The sequence below is a fragment of the Mizuhopecten yessoensis genome, unplaced genomic scaffold, assembly GCF_002113885.1.
Source record: "Mizuhopecten yessoensis strain PY_sf001 unplaced genomic scaffold, ASM211388v2 scaffold10635, whole genome shotgun sequence".
NCBI lineage: Eukaryota > Metazoa > Mollusca > Bivalvia > Pectinida > Pectinidae > Mizuhopecten > Mizuhopecten yessoensis.
In genome coordinates, this window is record NW_018408645.1 from 1,879,005 (window position 1) to 1,895,842 (window position 16,838).

A 16,838-nucleotide genomic window follows, 5' to 3' on the forward strand; every position below is an offset into this window, starting at 1 on the left:
AACGTATGAAAATGGATCACAACGTCATTTTGATTTTTTATAAAGACATCGACAGATTCTGTGGATCAAATCTAAGGACCGGCATGGACTTATTGCGATTGATTTTTTTCTTCAAATTATATCATACATAGAAACAACATATCTTTGTTAAAAGTACGAAAATATGACAAAAACTGAAATATTCTTGTAGGATTATGATTTGGTCTTACGATGATACTGTGCATGTGCATGTATATATATATAATTTTTACATGACCATCCGGGAAGGAATACGCAGTGCAGGGCCGGTAGGCCCGATTTTTTTTTTTGGGCGAGTACAAAAAGTATTCCCCAGGCCCAAAATGAATATTGGTAGCCAAAATATTTGTCAGTCATTTCAACAGATTGTATGTCGAAAGTGTCAATAAATTAATAAATAAGGATGAGTTAAACCATCAAATAGATAACTGGATGCAGTTATAATATGACTATATTTATATATATATATATATATATATGACATATTTGTTCTATACATATATACATCTATTGTACTTTATCGTCTCCTCACTGTAATAATAATCATCATATATTTCATACATTTTAATTCGCCAGGCCTAAGTAAAAATATAATGACCTAGGATTGCTCCCCATCCCTTGTAATGTTTTGTGTTTTTTTTCTTTTTTTTCTGTTTCAGTTTACTTGTTTTTGCTCTTGTGAGTTTGATGTCATAGGTTTATATATATTGTTTTTGCATCAGTGTCTCAGTGTATGTCTTTGTACATGGCATTGGCAATTTTTTGCTTGATATCTGCTTATGTGTTAATAATAATATTTAATATGATGATGATGATGATGATGTTTGATGATGATGATGTCAGATGATGATGATGATCTTTATTTAAGGTGTATGAACAATCATGTACTTATGAACAATGTCATATATGTTTTCTCTTTGTCTTAAAAAAAATGAAAAAATAATAAAAACAAGAAATAAAAATAAAAAAAAAGTCCAAAGTGTCAATGCAAAACAAAATTAAAAGACATTTGTAAATGTAATATTTTCAGATAAGGGAAGCTAACTACTCAAATTAAATTATGAAAAATAAAAATGCGTTCGTCTTGGGACAACGCCATAACACGATTGGGATGAAAAGTATGTTATTTTTTGTACTTTAAAGAAATGTTACTTTGTCAGCATTTGTGTGAAAGGTACATACTACCACGATAATGACATCCCCAACTAACTGAGTAGCTGTCATTCAAGCATTTTGTAAACAAACCAAGGTACCATGTATAGCATTACCGGCGAAAGTGTCAAGGCGTTTTCTAACATTACGGAAGTGTAAGAGTTATCTACCTTGGAGCGACCTCTGCTGATTGACGTGCCTATCTAATGTCAATTCGGCGTCAACCAGTACTGGTGATACGGCAGACCAAACAACATAAAATGGTAACTTACAGCGAAAAAAACTTAAGACTTATAAAAATACATTAGTTAACTTACTTTGCATACTTCGACGGCTTCTTTGTATCCGTTGACGGGGTTCTTTTTAAAAATCCCCAGCCCTTGTTTGCGTCCGCCATGTTGACCGGTACCGTCTGCGTCAATTCTGATGCACTTGCACGTTTTAACGGCGTGACCGAGACTCTTGAGAGTACAGAATTTCCGAAAATGGGTATTCCGAAGTTGGGGTGGTTGATTTAAGGGAGTAAACTACGATTTTGAGAATGATAATGTACTCGCCCAAAGATTTTTTTTGGGCCAGTTACATTCATCTTTTGACAATTTCTAGTCGCCCAATCAAGGTTTTGGTCGCCTTTGGCGACCAGGCGACCGGCTGTGTCCAGCGCTGAATACGGTATATTAGACGAAAACGTAGCTGGTTTAAAACTTTTAAATTATATTCATCTTTAATTCTGATTTTGTTTTATATATTATTTTGTATTGCAATAGTTACACACGAAAAAATACGAATACTTGTTTTCTCCGATTGATACACACGGAATAAAATAAGATAAGGTAACTTGAAATTAGCGAAGTCCATGTTACAGGTAGGAGAAACCATATTAAACATTAATTTAAAGTGACTTGTTAGGACCAATATTTTCATTCTGGTCATCATTTAATACAACCGTCTTTTTAATTTTTAATTTTTATGAATACAAAAAAAAACCCCGAAAATTTGGGGAATGGAGTCGGCGGCACCTCGACGATACACACCATCGAAGGGTGTCGTCTCATGTAGCATACATTTGGTATTTTCCTACATGCTAGGTGAGATTTGGTGTCAGTTAGAGAACAATAGGATTTAATTACAGGTAATCTATAGTCTGTACTATAAAGTGTCTTACCATGTGAATATGAACGTATACATAGGATTGATTTTTAGTGTACAATTTTATTTATTTATAAAATTGTTTCCACTTCATCTATTATAGTCTTCATCATAATAATAGGAAATATCAGATGAAATGTCCTAACTTTACATACATATTATTACCATACAATACAATTTGTTTTATTTAAGTGTCACATATCGATATACATTGAAACTATAGCAGGTTTTATAAAAAGTAAAAGCTACATGTATTTCAAAATTTAAATCGATCAGTTATCGACATCCAGCCAAATCTGGCTTATGAGACACTAAAAGTCATTATAACACCTTAAAATAAGTAAAATCACTAGCACTGTACATAATTATATAAAGTTAAAACATAGGCGCCTGCGAAACATAGGATTATAAAGCAGCGTCTAAAGACGATCCTGTAAAGGTGTAACTGAACGAGAATACCGACCGGTTTCGACTTTTAACTTAAATTTGTTTACACGACATTCCCAACTTCTCCGTTCTCCTTTTGACCACTAATGTATTTTATAGACTCGTATATATGTTCCTTCAGAACAAAGACATTGTAAGGAATATACCTCCACAGACATGAAAGATGAATTTTGCTTCTGTTAATTTGTAGTAAATTTCAAAATCTAAGAGTGCGGTTTTCCGACTATTCAGTTGTTAAGTGTCAAAATGATAATAAACAGCTATGTGTATTAAGGAAGTTTATCTTTGAAACTATCAGAACCTCTTAGTTGATTATATTGTGTATTATGTGCATCATCTCTATACATTCTCTATGCATCGTTTTTTGTACATCATGTACCACATATAAGGGCCAATAGCCCAAGCTTTGAATGAATGTTGACAATATTGACATTTGTGATATTATGATAAGTGAAAATTATGATTAGTTTTCCTATCTACAGTGTATGTTCACACAAAATCAGCTTGAAATTGAAATTTTGCAGACAACTATAAAATAAAGGAAATATAAAATTAACATTCAGTCAACTGTTATTGTATCAGTTGAAATTTATAGACAATGCATTACAGAATTTTAAATAATCTTTGATATTAAGATTAGTTAATGAGGCTTTACTTAATCAACAATAATTTAAGATTTTAATAGCATGCAGGCGACTAGTACTGTACATGTTATAATATCTGTAAAATCGTTATTATTTTCAGGTTAAATAAATGTATCCATTTGTTTTTTAATATTCATACTTCATCTACTACCACGAGTCATTATAATTCTTTTACAAAGAAAATGGAATATTTCTCTGATTAAAGTAGACATAAGTCCTTGATTATAATATGTATTGCAATACCATCTACATCATTTTGAAACAGACTATAACCAAATTGTGATCAGGTGTGAAAATTGAAATGTATGCTAGGTGAGACTAAACCCATCTAATCAGTCGCAAGTTTACCAAGTTTACCAAGTTTTATTTTACACTCATGATACACGAGGTGTGTTACAAGAGGTCAACATTTTAATACATTTCAGTAACATAGCAGAGTGAGTACAGATTGTGTATACAACATGTAAATATATAATACTACAGAATAATAGCACTGCATTATCTTATGTCACTTAAAGTCTTAATTGTTTTTCTCTAGAAAACGACTTATTTTAGGTAAAACATGTAAATTACAAACAGAAATAATTCCTTTTAGCTTAAAATTGCTTGGGTTTGTAGTGTAATAATTATGGATATATATTTTTTTATTGATGATATATAAGTATTTTGGCATTTAAACAAATAATGTGGTTCATCACCTATACCTGTTTGACATAAAGGGCATATTCTATCTGATTTTGGAGTTGCATTCCAGCGTCCAGTCTCTATTGGGAAATTTAGATTAGACGTGCGGAATTTACAAATAATTTTCCTATCTTTTTCAATAAGTTTTGTTAGATATGATTCATATTGAAAGTTTGTCTTAAATATGGAGTAGAATTTACCACGAGAAGAGTTTTCTATCTCTTGGAACCATTTCTGTATAAATTAATCTTTTAACCGCTGTTTAACTACAGCTTTGAACAGATTTCTAGTCATAGTACAAGTATTTTGAAAAATCCACAAATTGCTAAAACCTAACTTGAAATCGTGTAATCTAGTCAAAATAACAGACACTTGCACATCGTAAATGGCAATTGCACCAATACCGTAACCGTAGACAGGAACAGCGGCCACAGCAGACACATACATGGCAGTAGTAATATACTGTATTTTCTCTGTCGAGACGTCTGCTGGATAACCGAAATATATATATACTCGGTAGTACATCCGCGATACTCCAGGGGTTACGCTCACTTTCCCTCTCTACACCCCTGGAATATGTCATGGCAAAATTGAGGGCACGGAAATAGCTGTTTGATTGGTCTCAGGAAAAAAATACTGACCAATCGCCAGGCTGATACCTGTCCTTTGAAGATTACAAAGGAGAGACGCCCGACTTCACAACGCCAGCAGATCTATACCGCACCCTATACTCTACAGTATCAACATCCTTTACCAATTCCCCCTTTTTACTATTCGTACACATCATGACTTGTATAAGTACCCGCAGGACGGGGGTTATACAATTGGTGTTTATAAATCCTCCTAAAGATAATATACCAACAAACTCTTAACAAGCTATTTCCATAAGACCTTTGTTCATACTCCCTCACGCTGTCCTCTAACCTTCTTGTCCTTCGGAAGGGACGTTAAATGGGGGTCCGGTGTAAGGAGAGTCACGCCTTGCACGTTAAAGATCACTCTGCTGGCTTTCGAAAAAGAGTAGGCTAATTGCTAGCCGCCACGGAGTATAGGATATAAATTTAGACTAGTGTAGGGCTTTAAGTGACAGTACAAATTGCAATCCCTAAATTATAGAAACTAGAACGTTAGGTTCCCATATCCTCCATCCTACTTTTTGGCAACACTCAAAAGGCGGAATTGCAACCATACCCCCCCCCCCCCTTTTTTTTTTTTTTTTTTTTTTCTTTTGTCCTAGGCTCGGTTATAACCGGAACAAGGACGTAAAGCCCCATCAATCAATCAATCAAAAAATCAAAGCCTGTCTGCGAGATTCTTTTGATGTATACTCCCATCAACAAGGTGGCGGACAATGCGCCTTCAATTTTGCTATGACATATTCCAGGGGTGTAGACTATTTTACTTTTATCAACAGAGAATGAAAATCTCCATTTACGACTATAGTTTTCGTAAATTGTAACCATATCTTGTAAACCAATACTTGTGTTACTGATCAAACATATGTCATCTGCTTGTGTGGGGATATTAACCCTGGTATCAATAACAAAAGCTCCTTTACCTGACGATTCGACATCCTTCGATAGGTGGCCAGTTAGCGAGTTATAGTCTATTGCAGAAATGGTGTACAGGTAAATTGCACAGGTAAATCAACTTCTAATCAGATCAATAACTGCTAATAGTTGCAAAATGATAATTAATATTTAGAACAGTTTTCAGAATCAGTCATATATACTTATTATGATATACATGTATTAGTTAAACTTGTATTTTCAGATTTGTGTGAAATCTCTTATAATTATTGTCAAATATTAGTTAAACTTGTACTTATTTTCCGATTTCTATGAATTGTGTTTAACTTGTGTGACTTCAGTTTGATATTATTATCTGTTATGTTTTTTAATACAAATACTTCCTCGGCTGTCATACAGAATGGTTTTTTAACCCGACTTTGTAGACATAAAAAAGGGTTTGTAGACAAGGGGATCCGGTATCGTCTTACTTATTTCTTTTGGTAGTTAAAATATTAGCTATCATGGTAAAAACAATAAAAACTTTAGGGCATAAACATAAATAACAAAGAACACGGGCTCTCACAGTTCGCTGATGACACATCCGTTATTTTAAATGGCACACAATCTTTATATGATATAAATATGCTAAAATATCGGGGTTAAAAGTAAATACTGAAAAAACTAATTTGGGGAACAACCAAATTTACCTTACTTGGGATTGATTTCTCTGTCAATTTAGAAGACATGGTTACTGTAAATTTCAACAAAATTATTAGTATTATAGATGGCAAGTTACATCAATGGTCAAGAAGAATTTTAACACCTATAAGGAGAATAACTGTTGTTAAATCTCTTATTATCGCAAAAATGAATCACCTGTTTATATCTCTCCCTACTCCAAGTAAAGACATAATTCAATCATTGAAGAAAAGAAAAAATGTCTGGCAATCACCAGTTGATATGATAGAAAGGTCAACAATTGTTCAAGACTATAGTGAGGGTGGACTCAAAATGATTGATTTTGAAAACTTTATATATGGACTTAAAACTAGCATTCAATGGGTCACTTTCAGGCTTCTTTCAAGAATACTCCACTTAATCATTATTTGAAAATAATTGGAATCAAACAATGTGAGTTATGTAATTTATGCCAAGAAAGCAAACAAACTATAGAACATCTTTTGTAACGGTGTCAAATAACAAATAACTTCTGTCAAGACATACGTAGATGGATATACTTAAAAACTGGCCAAACATTCGAAATAAAGGAAGATATTATACTTTTTGGCAAAACTTCTGAATTCCAAAAATCCATTCCAACTAAAATCATCATGATTCATGCAAAATTCTTCATCGACTTTAGCTTCAGAAAGGTTTACTGTTTATATTTATGTTTAATTATGGCTATCTTTTAGTGCTGTATTAAATGTGTATAACTGTTATATGTAGGAATATAAAGTGTATTTTATTGCTGACATTAGTATCAATGTGGCTTAAATTAAGGAATTTTGTTTTTCATATAATGTAATGTTATTTTTCTTTTTAATATAATGTAAAAAATATTTAATGATTATTTTCTATTACTTAGTTCTGTGTTAAATGTGTATTACAGTTATATGTAGGAAATACAAACTTTTTATCCATTTTATTGTTGACTTTAGTATCATATCTACATGAGTTGACATTCTTAGTTGAGACAGGCTATTACTAAACGTCAAAGGATTTATTATGTAAACACTTTCCTTTCAATTCTCCAGAGTTGGTGTTCGGGGAATGAGCCGACCGCGGGATTGTCGCGGAGGGCTTATCCCAGTAAGGCCGGCGGATCTACCTTGATCTACCCGGCGTTTTTTCTGCGGCCATCCCGCGGCTTCGAGCGACAGGGATTAAAAATTGTCGCTCGGCGGGCGACTGAGTACCAAATCACCTGACGCGTACTGTACATGTATATCAAACAAATGTTATATTCAAGTTCATGTATTACCTGGTAGCTAGAATATTCACATCAATATATGTTTTAGAATACTTTGCCATTTCCCTAAACTTACAAAAAGACATCTTAAAGATTTAATAAAGGACTGCCCTACACTTGTAATATGTATATAACTGTTTTGTCTCTTTATTTTATTAACTTTTTCTCTATTTTATTTCTTAAGAAAATATTTTGTCCGAGACTTGCAGTGAAAAACTGCCTTATTGGATATGTACTCTACCAAGTGAAATTGAATTTCTTCTTTTCTAAGTTTTCATGAATGTGTGTCTTTAGCTAACTTATCTTTTTGTGATTTAGTTTTGGTTCAAGATGGAGTCCACATGAAACTAAAAGACAATATGTTATTTCAAATTTCCCCACTGGAAATTGAATTCAGAGACGATAACTGCATCAGCATGACTTTATTATTAACTTCGATCAAAATCACTTGTGGTTTTGCTATGAACAATAACGTAAATCCATGACGAGGCACCGTGATGAGGCTAAACAAAATGTGTTTCCTTTCAGCGAACTAGTAAAATCCTCGAGCTCCTTACCTGAAATATTTTGTAGCCAAAATAAGAAATTGGATTTATTTAAATCCATTAAGTAGATTACACTTATTCAAAATCAGTACATTGCAAGAAAATACTGATACTGTAAAAATGTTTAAACTTAAATTTTCCTACAAATTACATGCATTTATCTAAACTGTTCATGATAATGATTTAAAATGTTTGCAAAAAACTAATCTTTTGATAACCTACCAACAGTCAAAATATAATGGGCCTGTCTTATGAGTATCAAAAGTGTTTGGAACTCTGACAATAAAGCGTTTAACAACAATACATAATATCGCGAACTTAGATACTCTAATTCCGTGATTATATATAAAACACAGAGTAAGAACTATAAAAATAGATCCAGTACTACCTCTGTTATAGCACGTATCTAAGTCCGTAGTTATATATATCATATATCACTATTGTTTATATATATTCAGAATTTCAAACAGCTCTGTAATTATCAACATAACTCATTAGCATATAATGGCAATGCCGTCTAAATAACACCAATACAGTACATCAGATAAATACAGTATAAAGTTTGAATAAACACACGCACATCTCAAACTCATAAACGCTAATGATTTACTCGGAATCCATCCCTTTCACACCGAATCGGGATATCCACATGTTAGCTCATGGAGGCAGCCATCTTTGTTTACAAACAATAAGGCGGCAACCTAGTTACTCCCGAGGTATTTTCTCGTTTACGGAAAGTGCCGACGGTTCCCGATTGGTTATTCAGCAGACTATACATAAGGCCCGTGTAGAAGCGGTTCGATACTGTAAGAATCTATTTACAAAGAAAACATATGGCCCATCCCTAATACCCCACCCCCTGCCTCTACCCAAACCTCCTTTATATACTAATAATTATCACCAACCTCAAATCAATCAGGCTCAGGTATCCACAGTATAACAACATAAAACATGTACATCCCTCATCAACTCCTGATCTAATAACTATACATGCACTAATATAACTCTATATAAAATCTTAATGCATAAACCCGACACCCCCCTCCCCATACCTGCATCTACCCAACTCTCCTCTACCTACTGATAACTCTCACTAATGCACAAACTCGGCGCACCCACCTTTCCCTTCCCACCTCTCCAACAACTATCTTATACTAATACTCACAAACATAATTATAAAAGTCAGAACATTGAACAGTTACAGACGAAAGCCAAAGGAAAGTTTTATAATGAAAGAGAACATTGGTATTGAAGGAAAGTTTTCCATAGTGTGCAAAGACTGGTACGGTTTCAAGAATGGACGCCAAAAATAAAGATCAATTAGCGCCTGCATGCATGACTCTAACCATTCAACAATAACACAGAGTCCGCCGGAGGGGACTATAAACGGTGTCCCGTGTAGGAGGGTCCAACATGCACGTAAATAATCCCTCTGTGTATTGTCGAAAGAGTAGGCGCGTTAACGCCGGCACAGAGGATAGAGTTAGATTAGAAAACATATTTTTAGACGATTCGACGGACTTCCAAAATATAGGAACAAAACACAAAATTGAGTAGGGTATAAGTCAAGGACAGCCAGGATATGGTACGCCCTCCTCCTAGACCCACGCCATATAAGACATCAGGATATGATACGATCGGTGACCTCCCCATCTTTCTATAGAAAAATAAGATTCATATATTATAAGCCCAGCAAATTATAGATCCCCCCACAAGACCCTCTTCCTAAAAAACATTTTTTATTTTTATTTTTTATTTTTATTTTTTATTTTTTGATTCTCAAATACTTATATAAATCTTTATATTTTTTTTTTTCAATTTTTATAAACATACACCAAAGAATTAAAGATAAAACCCGCATACACCATAGGGGAAATATTAGTTAAACTTGTACTTATTTTCCGATTTCTATGAATTGTGTTTAACTTGTGTGACTTCAGTTTGATATTATTATCTGTTTTGTTTTTTAATACAAATACTTCCTCGGCTGTCATACAGAATGGTTTTTTAACCCGACTTTGTAGACATAAAAAAGGGTTTGTAGACAAGGGGATCCGGTATCATCTTACTTATTTCTTTTGGTAGTTGAAATATTAGCTATCATGGTAAAAAAACAATAAAAACTTTAGGGCATAAACATAAATAACAAAGAACACGGGCTCTCACAGTTCGCTGATGACACATCCGTTATTTTAAATGGCACACAATCTTTATATGATATAAATATGCTAAAATATCGGGGTTAAAAGTAAATACTGAAAAAACTAATTTGGGGAACAACCAAATTTACCTTACTTGGGATTGATTTCTCTGTCAATTTAGAAGACATGGTTACTGTAAATTTCAACAAAATTATTAGTATTATAGATGGCAAGTTACATCAATGGTCAAGAAGAATTTTAACACCTATAAGGAGAATAACTGTTGTTAAATCTCTTATTATCGCAAAAATGAATCACCTGTTTATATCTCTCCCTACTCCAAGTAAAGACATAATTCAATCATTGAAGAAAAGAAAAAATGTCTGGCAATCACCAGTTGATATGATAGAAAGGTCAACAATTGTTCAAGACTATAGTGAGGGTGGACTCAAAATGATTGATTTTGAAAACTTTATATATGGACTTAAAACTAGCATTCAATGGGTCACTTTCAGGCTTCTTTCAAGAATACTCCACTTAATCATTATTTGAAAATAATTGGAATCAAACAATGTGAGTTATGTAATTTATGCCAAGAAAGCAAACAAACTATAGAACATCTTTTGTAACGGTGTCAAATAACAAATAACTTCTGTCAAGACATACGTAGATGGATATACTTAAAAACTGGCCAAACATTCGAAATAAAGGAAGATATTATACTTTTTGGCAAAACTTCTGAATTCCAAAAATCCATTCCAACTAAAATCATCATGATTCATGCAAAATTCTTCATCGACTTTAGCTTCAGAAAGGTTTACTGTTTATATTTATGTTTAATTATGGCTATCTTTTAGTGCTGTATTAAATGTGTATAACTGTTATATGTAGGAATATAAAGTGTATTTTATTGCTGACATTAGTATCAATGTGGCTTAAATTAAGGAATTTTGTTTTTCATATAATGTAATGTTATTTTTCTTTTTAATATAATGTAAAAAATATTTAATGATTATTTTCTATTACTTAGTTCTGTGTTAAATGTGTATTACAGTTATATGTAGGAAATACAAACTTTTTATCCATTTTATTGTTGACTTTAGTATCATATCTACATGAGTTGACATTCTTAGTTGAGACAGGCTATTACTAAACGTCAAAGGATTTATTATGTAAACACTTTCCTTTCAATTCTCCAGAGTTGGTGTTCGGGGAATGAGCCGACCGCGGGATTGTCGCGGAGGGCTTATCCCAGTAAGGCCGGCGGATCTACCTTGATCTACCCGGCGTTTTTTCTGCGGCCATCCCGCGGCTTCGAGCGACAGGGATTAAAAATTGTCGCTCGGCGGGCGACTGAGTACCAAATCACCTGACGCGTACTGTACATGTATATCAAACAAATGTTATATTCAAGTTCATGTATTACCTGGTAGCTAGAATATTCACATCAATATATGTTTTAGAATACTTTGCCATTTCCCTAAACTTACAAAAAGACATCTTAAAGATTTAATAAAGGACTGCCCTACACTTGTAATATGTATATAACTGTTTTGTCTCTTTATTTTATTAACTTTTTCTCTATTTTATTTCTTAAGAAAATATTTTGTCCGAGACTTGCAGTGAAAAACTGCCTTATTGGATATGTACTCTACCAAGTGAAATTGAATTTCTTCTTTTCTAAGTTTTCATGAATGTGTGTCTTTAGCTAACTTATCTTTTTGTGATTTAGTTTTGGTTCAAGATGGAGTCCACATGAAACTAAAAGACAATATGTTATTTCAAATTTCCCCACTGGAAATTGAATTCAGAGACGATAACTGCATCAGCATGACTTTATTATTAACTTCGATCAAAATCACTTGTGGTTTTGCTATGAACAATAACGTAAATCCATGACGAGGCACCGTGATGAGGCTAAACAAAATGTGTTTCCTTTCAGCGAACTAGTAAAATCCTCGAGCTCCTTACCTGAAATATTTTGTAGCCAAAATAAGAAATTGGATTTATTTAAATCCATTAAGTAGATTACACTTATTCAAAATCAGTACATTGCAAGAAAATACTGATACTGTAAAAATGTTTAAACTTAAATTTTCCTACAAATTACATGCATTTATCTAAACTGTTCATGATAATGACTTAAAATGTTTGCAAAAAAATAATCTTTTGATAACCTACCAACAGTCAAAATATAATGGGCCTGTCTTATGAGTATCAAAAGTGTTTGGAACTCTGACAATAAAGTGTTTAACAACAATACATAATATCGCGGACTTAGATAATCTAATTCCGTGATTATATATAAAACACAGAGTAAGAACTATAAAAATAGATCCAGTACTACCTCTGTTATAGCACGTATCTAAGTCCGTAGTTATAGATATCATATATCACTATTTTCTAGGTTGTATCTCACACATTCCTGTAAATTGAAGGAAGTGCATAGGCTACATAAATGTTTCATATAAGCCGATTGTTGTCTGTTTGGAAACGTTTCTGAATCTAGTAAAAAAATCCATTCTGAGAGACAAAATTGACTCGAATATTTTAAAAAAGACGGGTATAAGAGTTATACCCCTATAACTGTTTGGGTGGTCTTTGGGTTTTCCATTGTCCTTGTAAAAAGTAAAATTTGTTCCTTTTTTCCAGTCTTCAGGTATATGCTCATATTGAACAATTTGGTAATGAGGCTTAATAATCTACCACCTCCATACTTAATGTGTTCATAGACCAGGCTATCATACCCACCAGCTTTGCCATTCTTAAGTTTCTTACATACTACCCGCATGTCGTCCGTGGTAAACATTTCTGACAGAAATATATCTTTCTCTTGATTAGACTTATTTTGAATTTCATTTACCTTAAGTAATACATCTTGAAAAAAGTTTTTCTCAAACGACTCAAGCGTTTCATTATAGAACAACTTACTAAAATGATGACCCCCAAGCATCTACAATTTGTTCGGGTTCACGTGGTGTGGTGCCATTGTACTTTAGTTCTGTTTGACAACAACCAGCATTGTTAGAACGATTTTTAAATAGTTTCCAGAAGAGATATTGGTCAACGTCTCCAGATTTATCTATTTCGTCGAATTGTTCTCTCATATATATATTAAAAGCATGACGAAGACATCGTCTGAATTTTGTTTTCAAAGCCTTGTATTCAATGAACAAATGATTTTTCCCTCTTTGTTTGCCAGACGCATTCCAAAACGACCTCTTGGAAACCATTTCATTGTGCAATTCAGATAATTCCTTGCTCCAATATGGTTTCAAATACTTCTTAAATGAACTTTTCTGAAATGACTTGTCTGACGCCTCAATTAAACAGCATTTGATTTTGTTGTAAAATATATCAATACCATTAGTATGTACAACATCATCAGGTATCTCAACATTGTTAAGGAGACAATTTGCATGATATCTATAAAGGTCAATAGACCCATTCATTTCAGCTTTTCTCCAATTAAATCTGACCCATTCGGGACTTAAAACTTTGCCAAATCGAAACAAACTAAGTCAATAATAATATGGTCGATAGTAGTGAAATATCCCGTTGTTGGATAATACGTATACGTTGGACCTTTGCATTTGTCCGTCACATTTACAGATGCCATATTTGTACTATTCAAAAAAGCTTGAACTCTTAAAGATCTGTCGTTACCAGCAAATCGACACCGACTACCTTGGATTTGCACGTTCATATCTCCGAGTATAACAACTTTTCCCTTCTCGGAATATACAGAAACCACAGATTCTAAAATATCTATTTGATCTAACAAAACATCAATCGACCTTAAGCATTTGAACTTCAAGACATACATCAACGTCATATTTATGAAAGCAGTCTAGAAGGTAGGGCATACCGGCCATAATACCTTCTATGTTCTCGTGTAGGAGGATCCAACATGCATGTACAAAATCCCTCTGTGTACTGTCGAATATAGGCGCGTTAACGCCGGCACAGAGGACATATTTTTAGACGATTAGACGGACTTCCAAAATATAGGAACAAATCAAAACATAAAATAGAGTAGAATATAATTAAAGGACAGCCCGGATATGATACGCCCTCCTCCTAGACTCACGCCATAGAAGACATCATGATATGATACGATCGGTGACCACCCCATCTGTTTATATAATAAGAGTTCATATAAGACATATATATTATTAGCCCAGTAACTTGAAGATCCCCCTTTAAGACCCTCTCCCTATAAGCCAATTTTTACCCTTATGGTTTTTTCGGATAACTCAAAATATTTCTCTAAAACTGTAAAAAAAAACACCACATTATTTTTTTTATTTTTTTCTTCTCTTCTAAAAACAAAAACACATACACCATAGAATTAAAGGTAAAAACCCACATACACCATAGGGACCCCTCGGATAATCTCAGACTCCAGCCAAGCCTGACAAAAGAAGCAAAGTACTGTACCTAACGGAAGCAAAGACAGAACACTGACTTCCGTCAGTGAGATGAAACCCGTAAGGGCGGATTCATGTAGGCGCTAAACATCTCAACCAACCAACCAACCAAGCGGTTCGAACCAGTCGTGCTTAATATAGACTTGACGCGAGGCATATACCTCGTCCCTCAATGATCCCTAATTCGGGTGGGGAGAACACCTATATTTGTTAACTGACCTATTATGGGGTCAGTCCCTCATTGGTCCCTCACTGATCCATCCCGATAGGGAGGGATTTAGAATAAATATAGAAGGAGGGACGGGGTGACGTAGATCGCTCATTTCCTATTCATCACGTAAACAGTATCTATTTATCAATACAGAAAATTACATCATACCGTCATATGATCATTTAAAAAGATATATTGAATAGGTGTGTTTAATTACCTTACACAAGAATGTGTGCAATATTGACATACTTGTAATGATATTGATTTCTTAAAGGCATTGAACTTGTTAACTTTGTGTTATTTTTCTTTCACGAGAAAACGAACGGTGTCCGGACGAAACTTCTAACATCACAGGAAGGTTTATTACCATAATAGCTCGGACAAATTCGAAAACCGTAATTATCGGACCGTAATTTACGGAGTAATGGCCCTTTATTTAATTGGCAAAACGTTTTCAACGGATTAACTTCAAATTTCATAGGAAGGTTCCTTTTAAACGACCCTAATCAACACATGTAAAATTATAACACAAATGGACACTGTTCCATATGCAGGTAAAGGCGAGCTCTGAACCAAAACGAATGCAAAATAACAAATACTTAACGTCCAGTTGTGTTTTCATAACAGACATAAAGTATCATATATCGGCTCTCTATGTCAGACACAGGGCGCCAGGTAAAACTCTGGTCACTCATCAAAAAGTAATTTACCTGTACTGTTACATGGGAACCTAAACCCATTCTTGACAGTCTAACAGTCACTGTAATAATGTGTAACAAGTTTTGAACATACCATTTAATTAATATGATGAGCAAACTTTATATGCGGCGAACTGAATCAGGTGAATTTTTGACAGAACTTCAGGCTCCTGTGATAGGACTAAATGACTTAACTGTTATTCGAATACGCTTTATCGGGTACGCCTTCAACAATTGTTGTTTGAAACATCAGAAAAGAATGGAAGTGTTCCTATTATTCTTAGGCATCATGAAAACCGAGAATCAATGTCGGACATAACGTCTTCGAGAAAGGAAAAATGGTGTCATGTAACTTACCAGTCGTCCCTACTAAGTTTGATCCACCGCTTTGAGTCGACAAAAAGTATAGTGCCTTTACTGATATCACTCGACTGATAATATATTAAATATATGTAATGACTCAACATTTAAGCGATAAATTTGAACGGAAGCTACTGATAACATACACCAATCGGAACGAGAAAGTACGATGGCCGACAGCTGCCGTGCATAGAATACAGAAAGTGCTGCATACATATGTATTTAATGACAAATGTACAAATAAAACTTTTAAAAGAAAAAAATGTACGCAATGACTTATGTACACAATTTTTTTTCAAAAAGAAATAAAAATGTACATAATGTTATGTAATATGTTATGTACATATAATACTCTCAAAAGAATGTTAAGAATGCTCCGGAGCTTGCTCGGTCCAATTGGGGAAACCCAGACTAGTGATTAATTGCTTGAGAAGATTGCGAGGTGTAGTTGTGTTCTGTTCATGTAAGAGGAAACAATGTAAGTATAAGACTATTTAACGACTTTGTATAACTTTAATGCAGTTACGAAATTATGTACATTTTTTTTCTTGTCGAAAGTTTTATTTGTACCACGGAATTAGATTAGTCCGTGATTTGTACATAAGTCATTGCGTACATTTTTTCTTTAAAAAGTTTTATTTGTACAATTGTCATTAAGTAACATATTTATGCAGTAGTCTACTTGCTGTATAATACATTGCATGTATGGCCGCTGTCGGCCATCGTAGAGATTTTTCAATATCTAATAAGAAAGCATTTGTTTAGGGGGAGCAGGATAGTGGTTTGTCTGGTTCCCTGCTGCGAATGCTCCGACGAGTCTGCGCTATTCGGAGCATTCGCAGCAGGGAACCAGACTAGTATAGATAGTCACATGAA

At 33.8% G+C, this 16,838-nt stretch overlaps 1 long non-coding RNA gene across 1 annotated transcript in view; it reads right to left on the reverse strand.

Moving 5' to 3' along the window:
- LOC110461567 overlaps positions 1–16,029 on the reverse strand; it is a 42,813-nt gene extending 26,784 nt beyond the window's left edge. Inside the window, exon 1 of the long non-coding RNA XR_002464148.1 lies at positions 15,960–16,029. This is a non-coding gene — a long non-coding RNA (uncharacterized LOC110461567). The remainder of the gene's footprint in view (positions 1–15,959) is intronic.
- Positions 16,030–16,838: the final 809 nt, after the last annotated feature.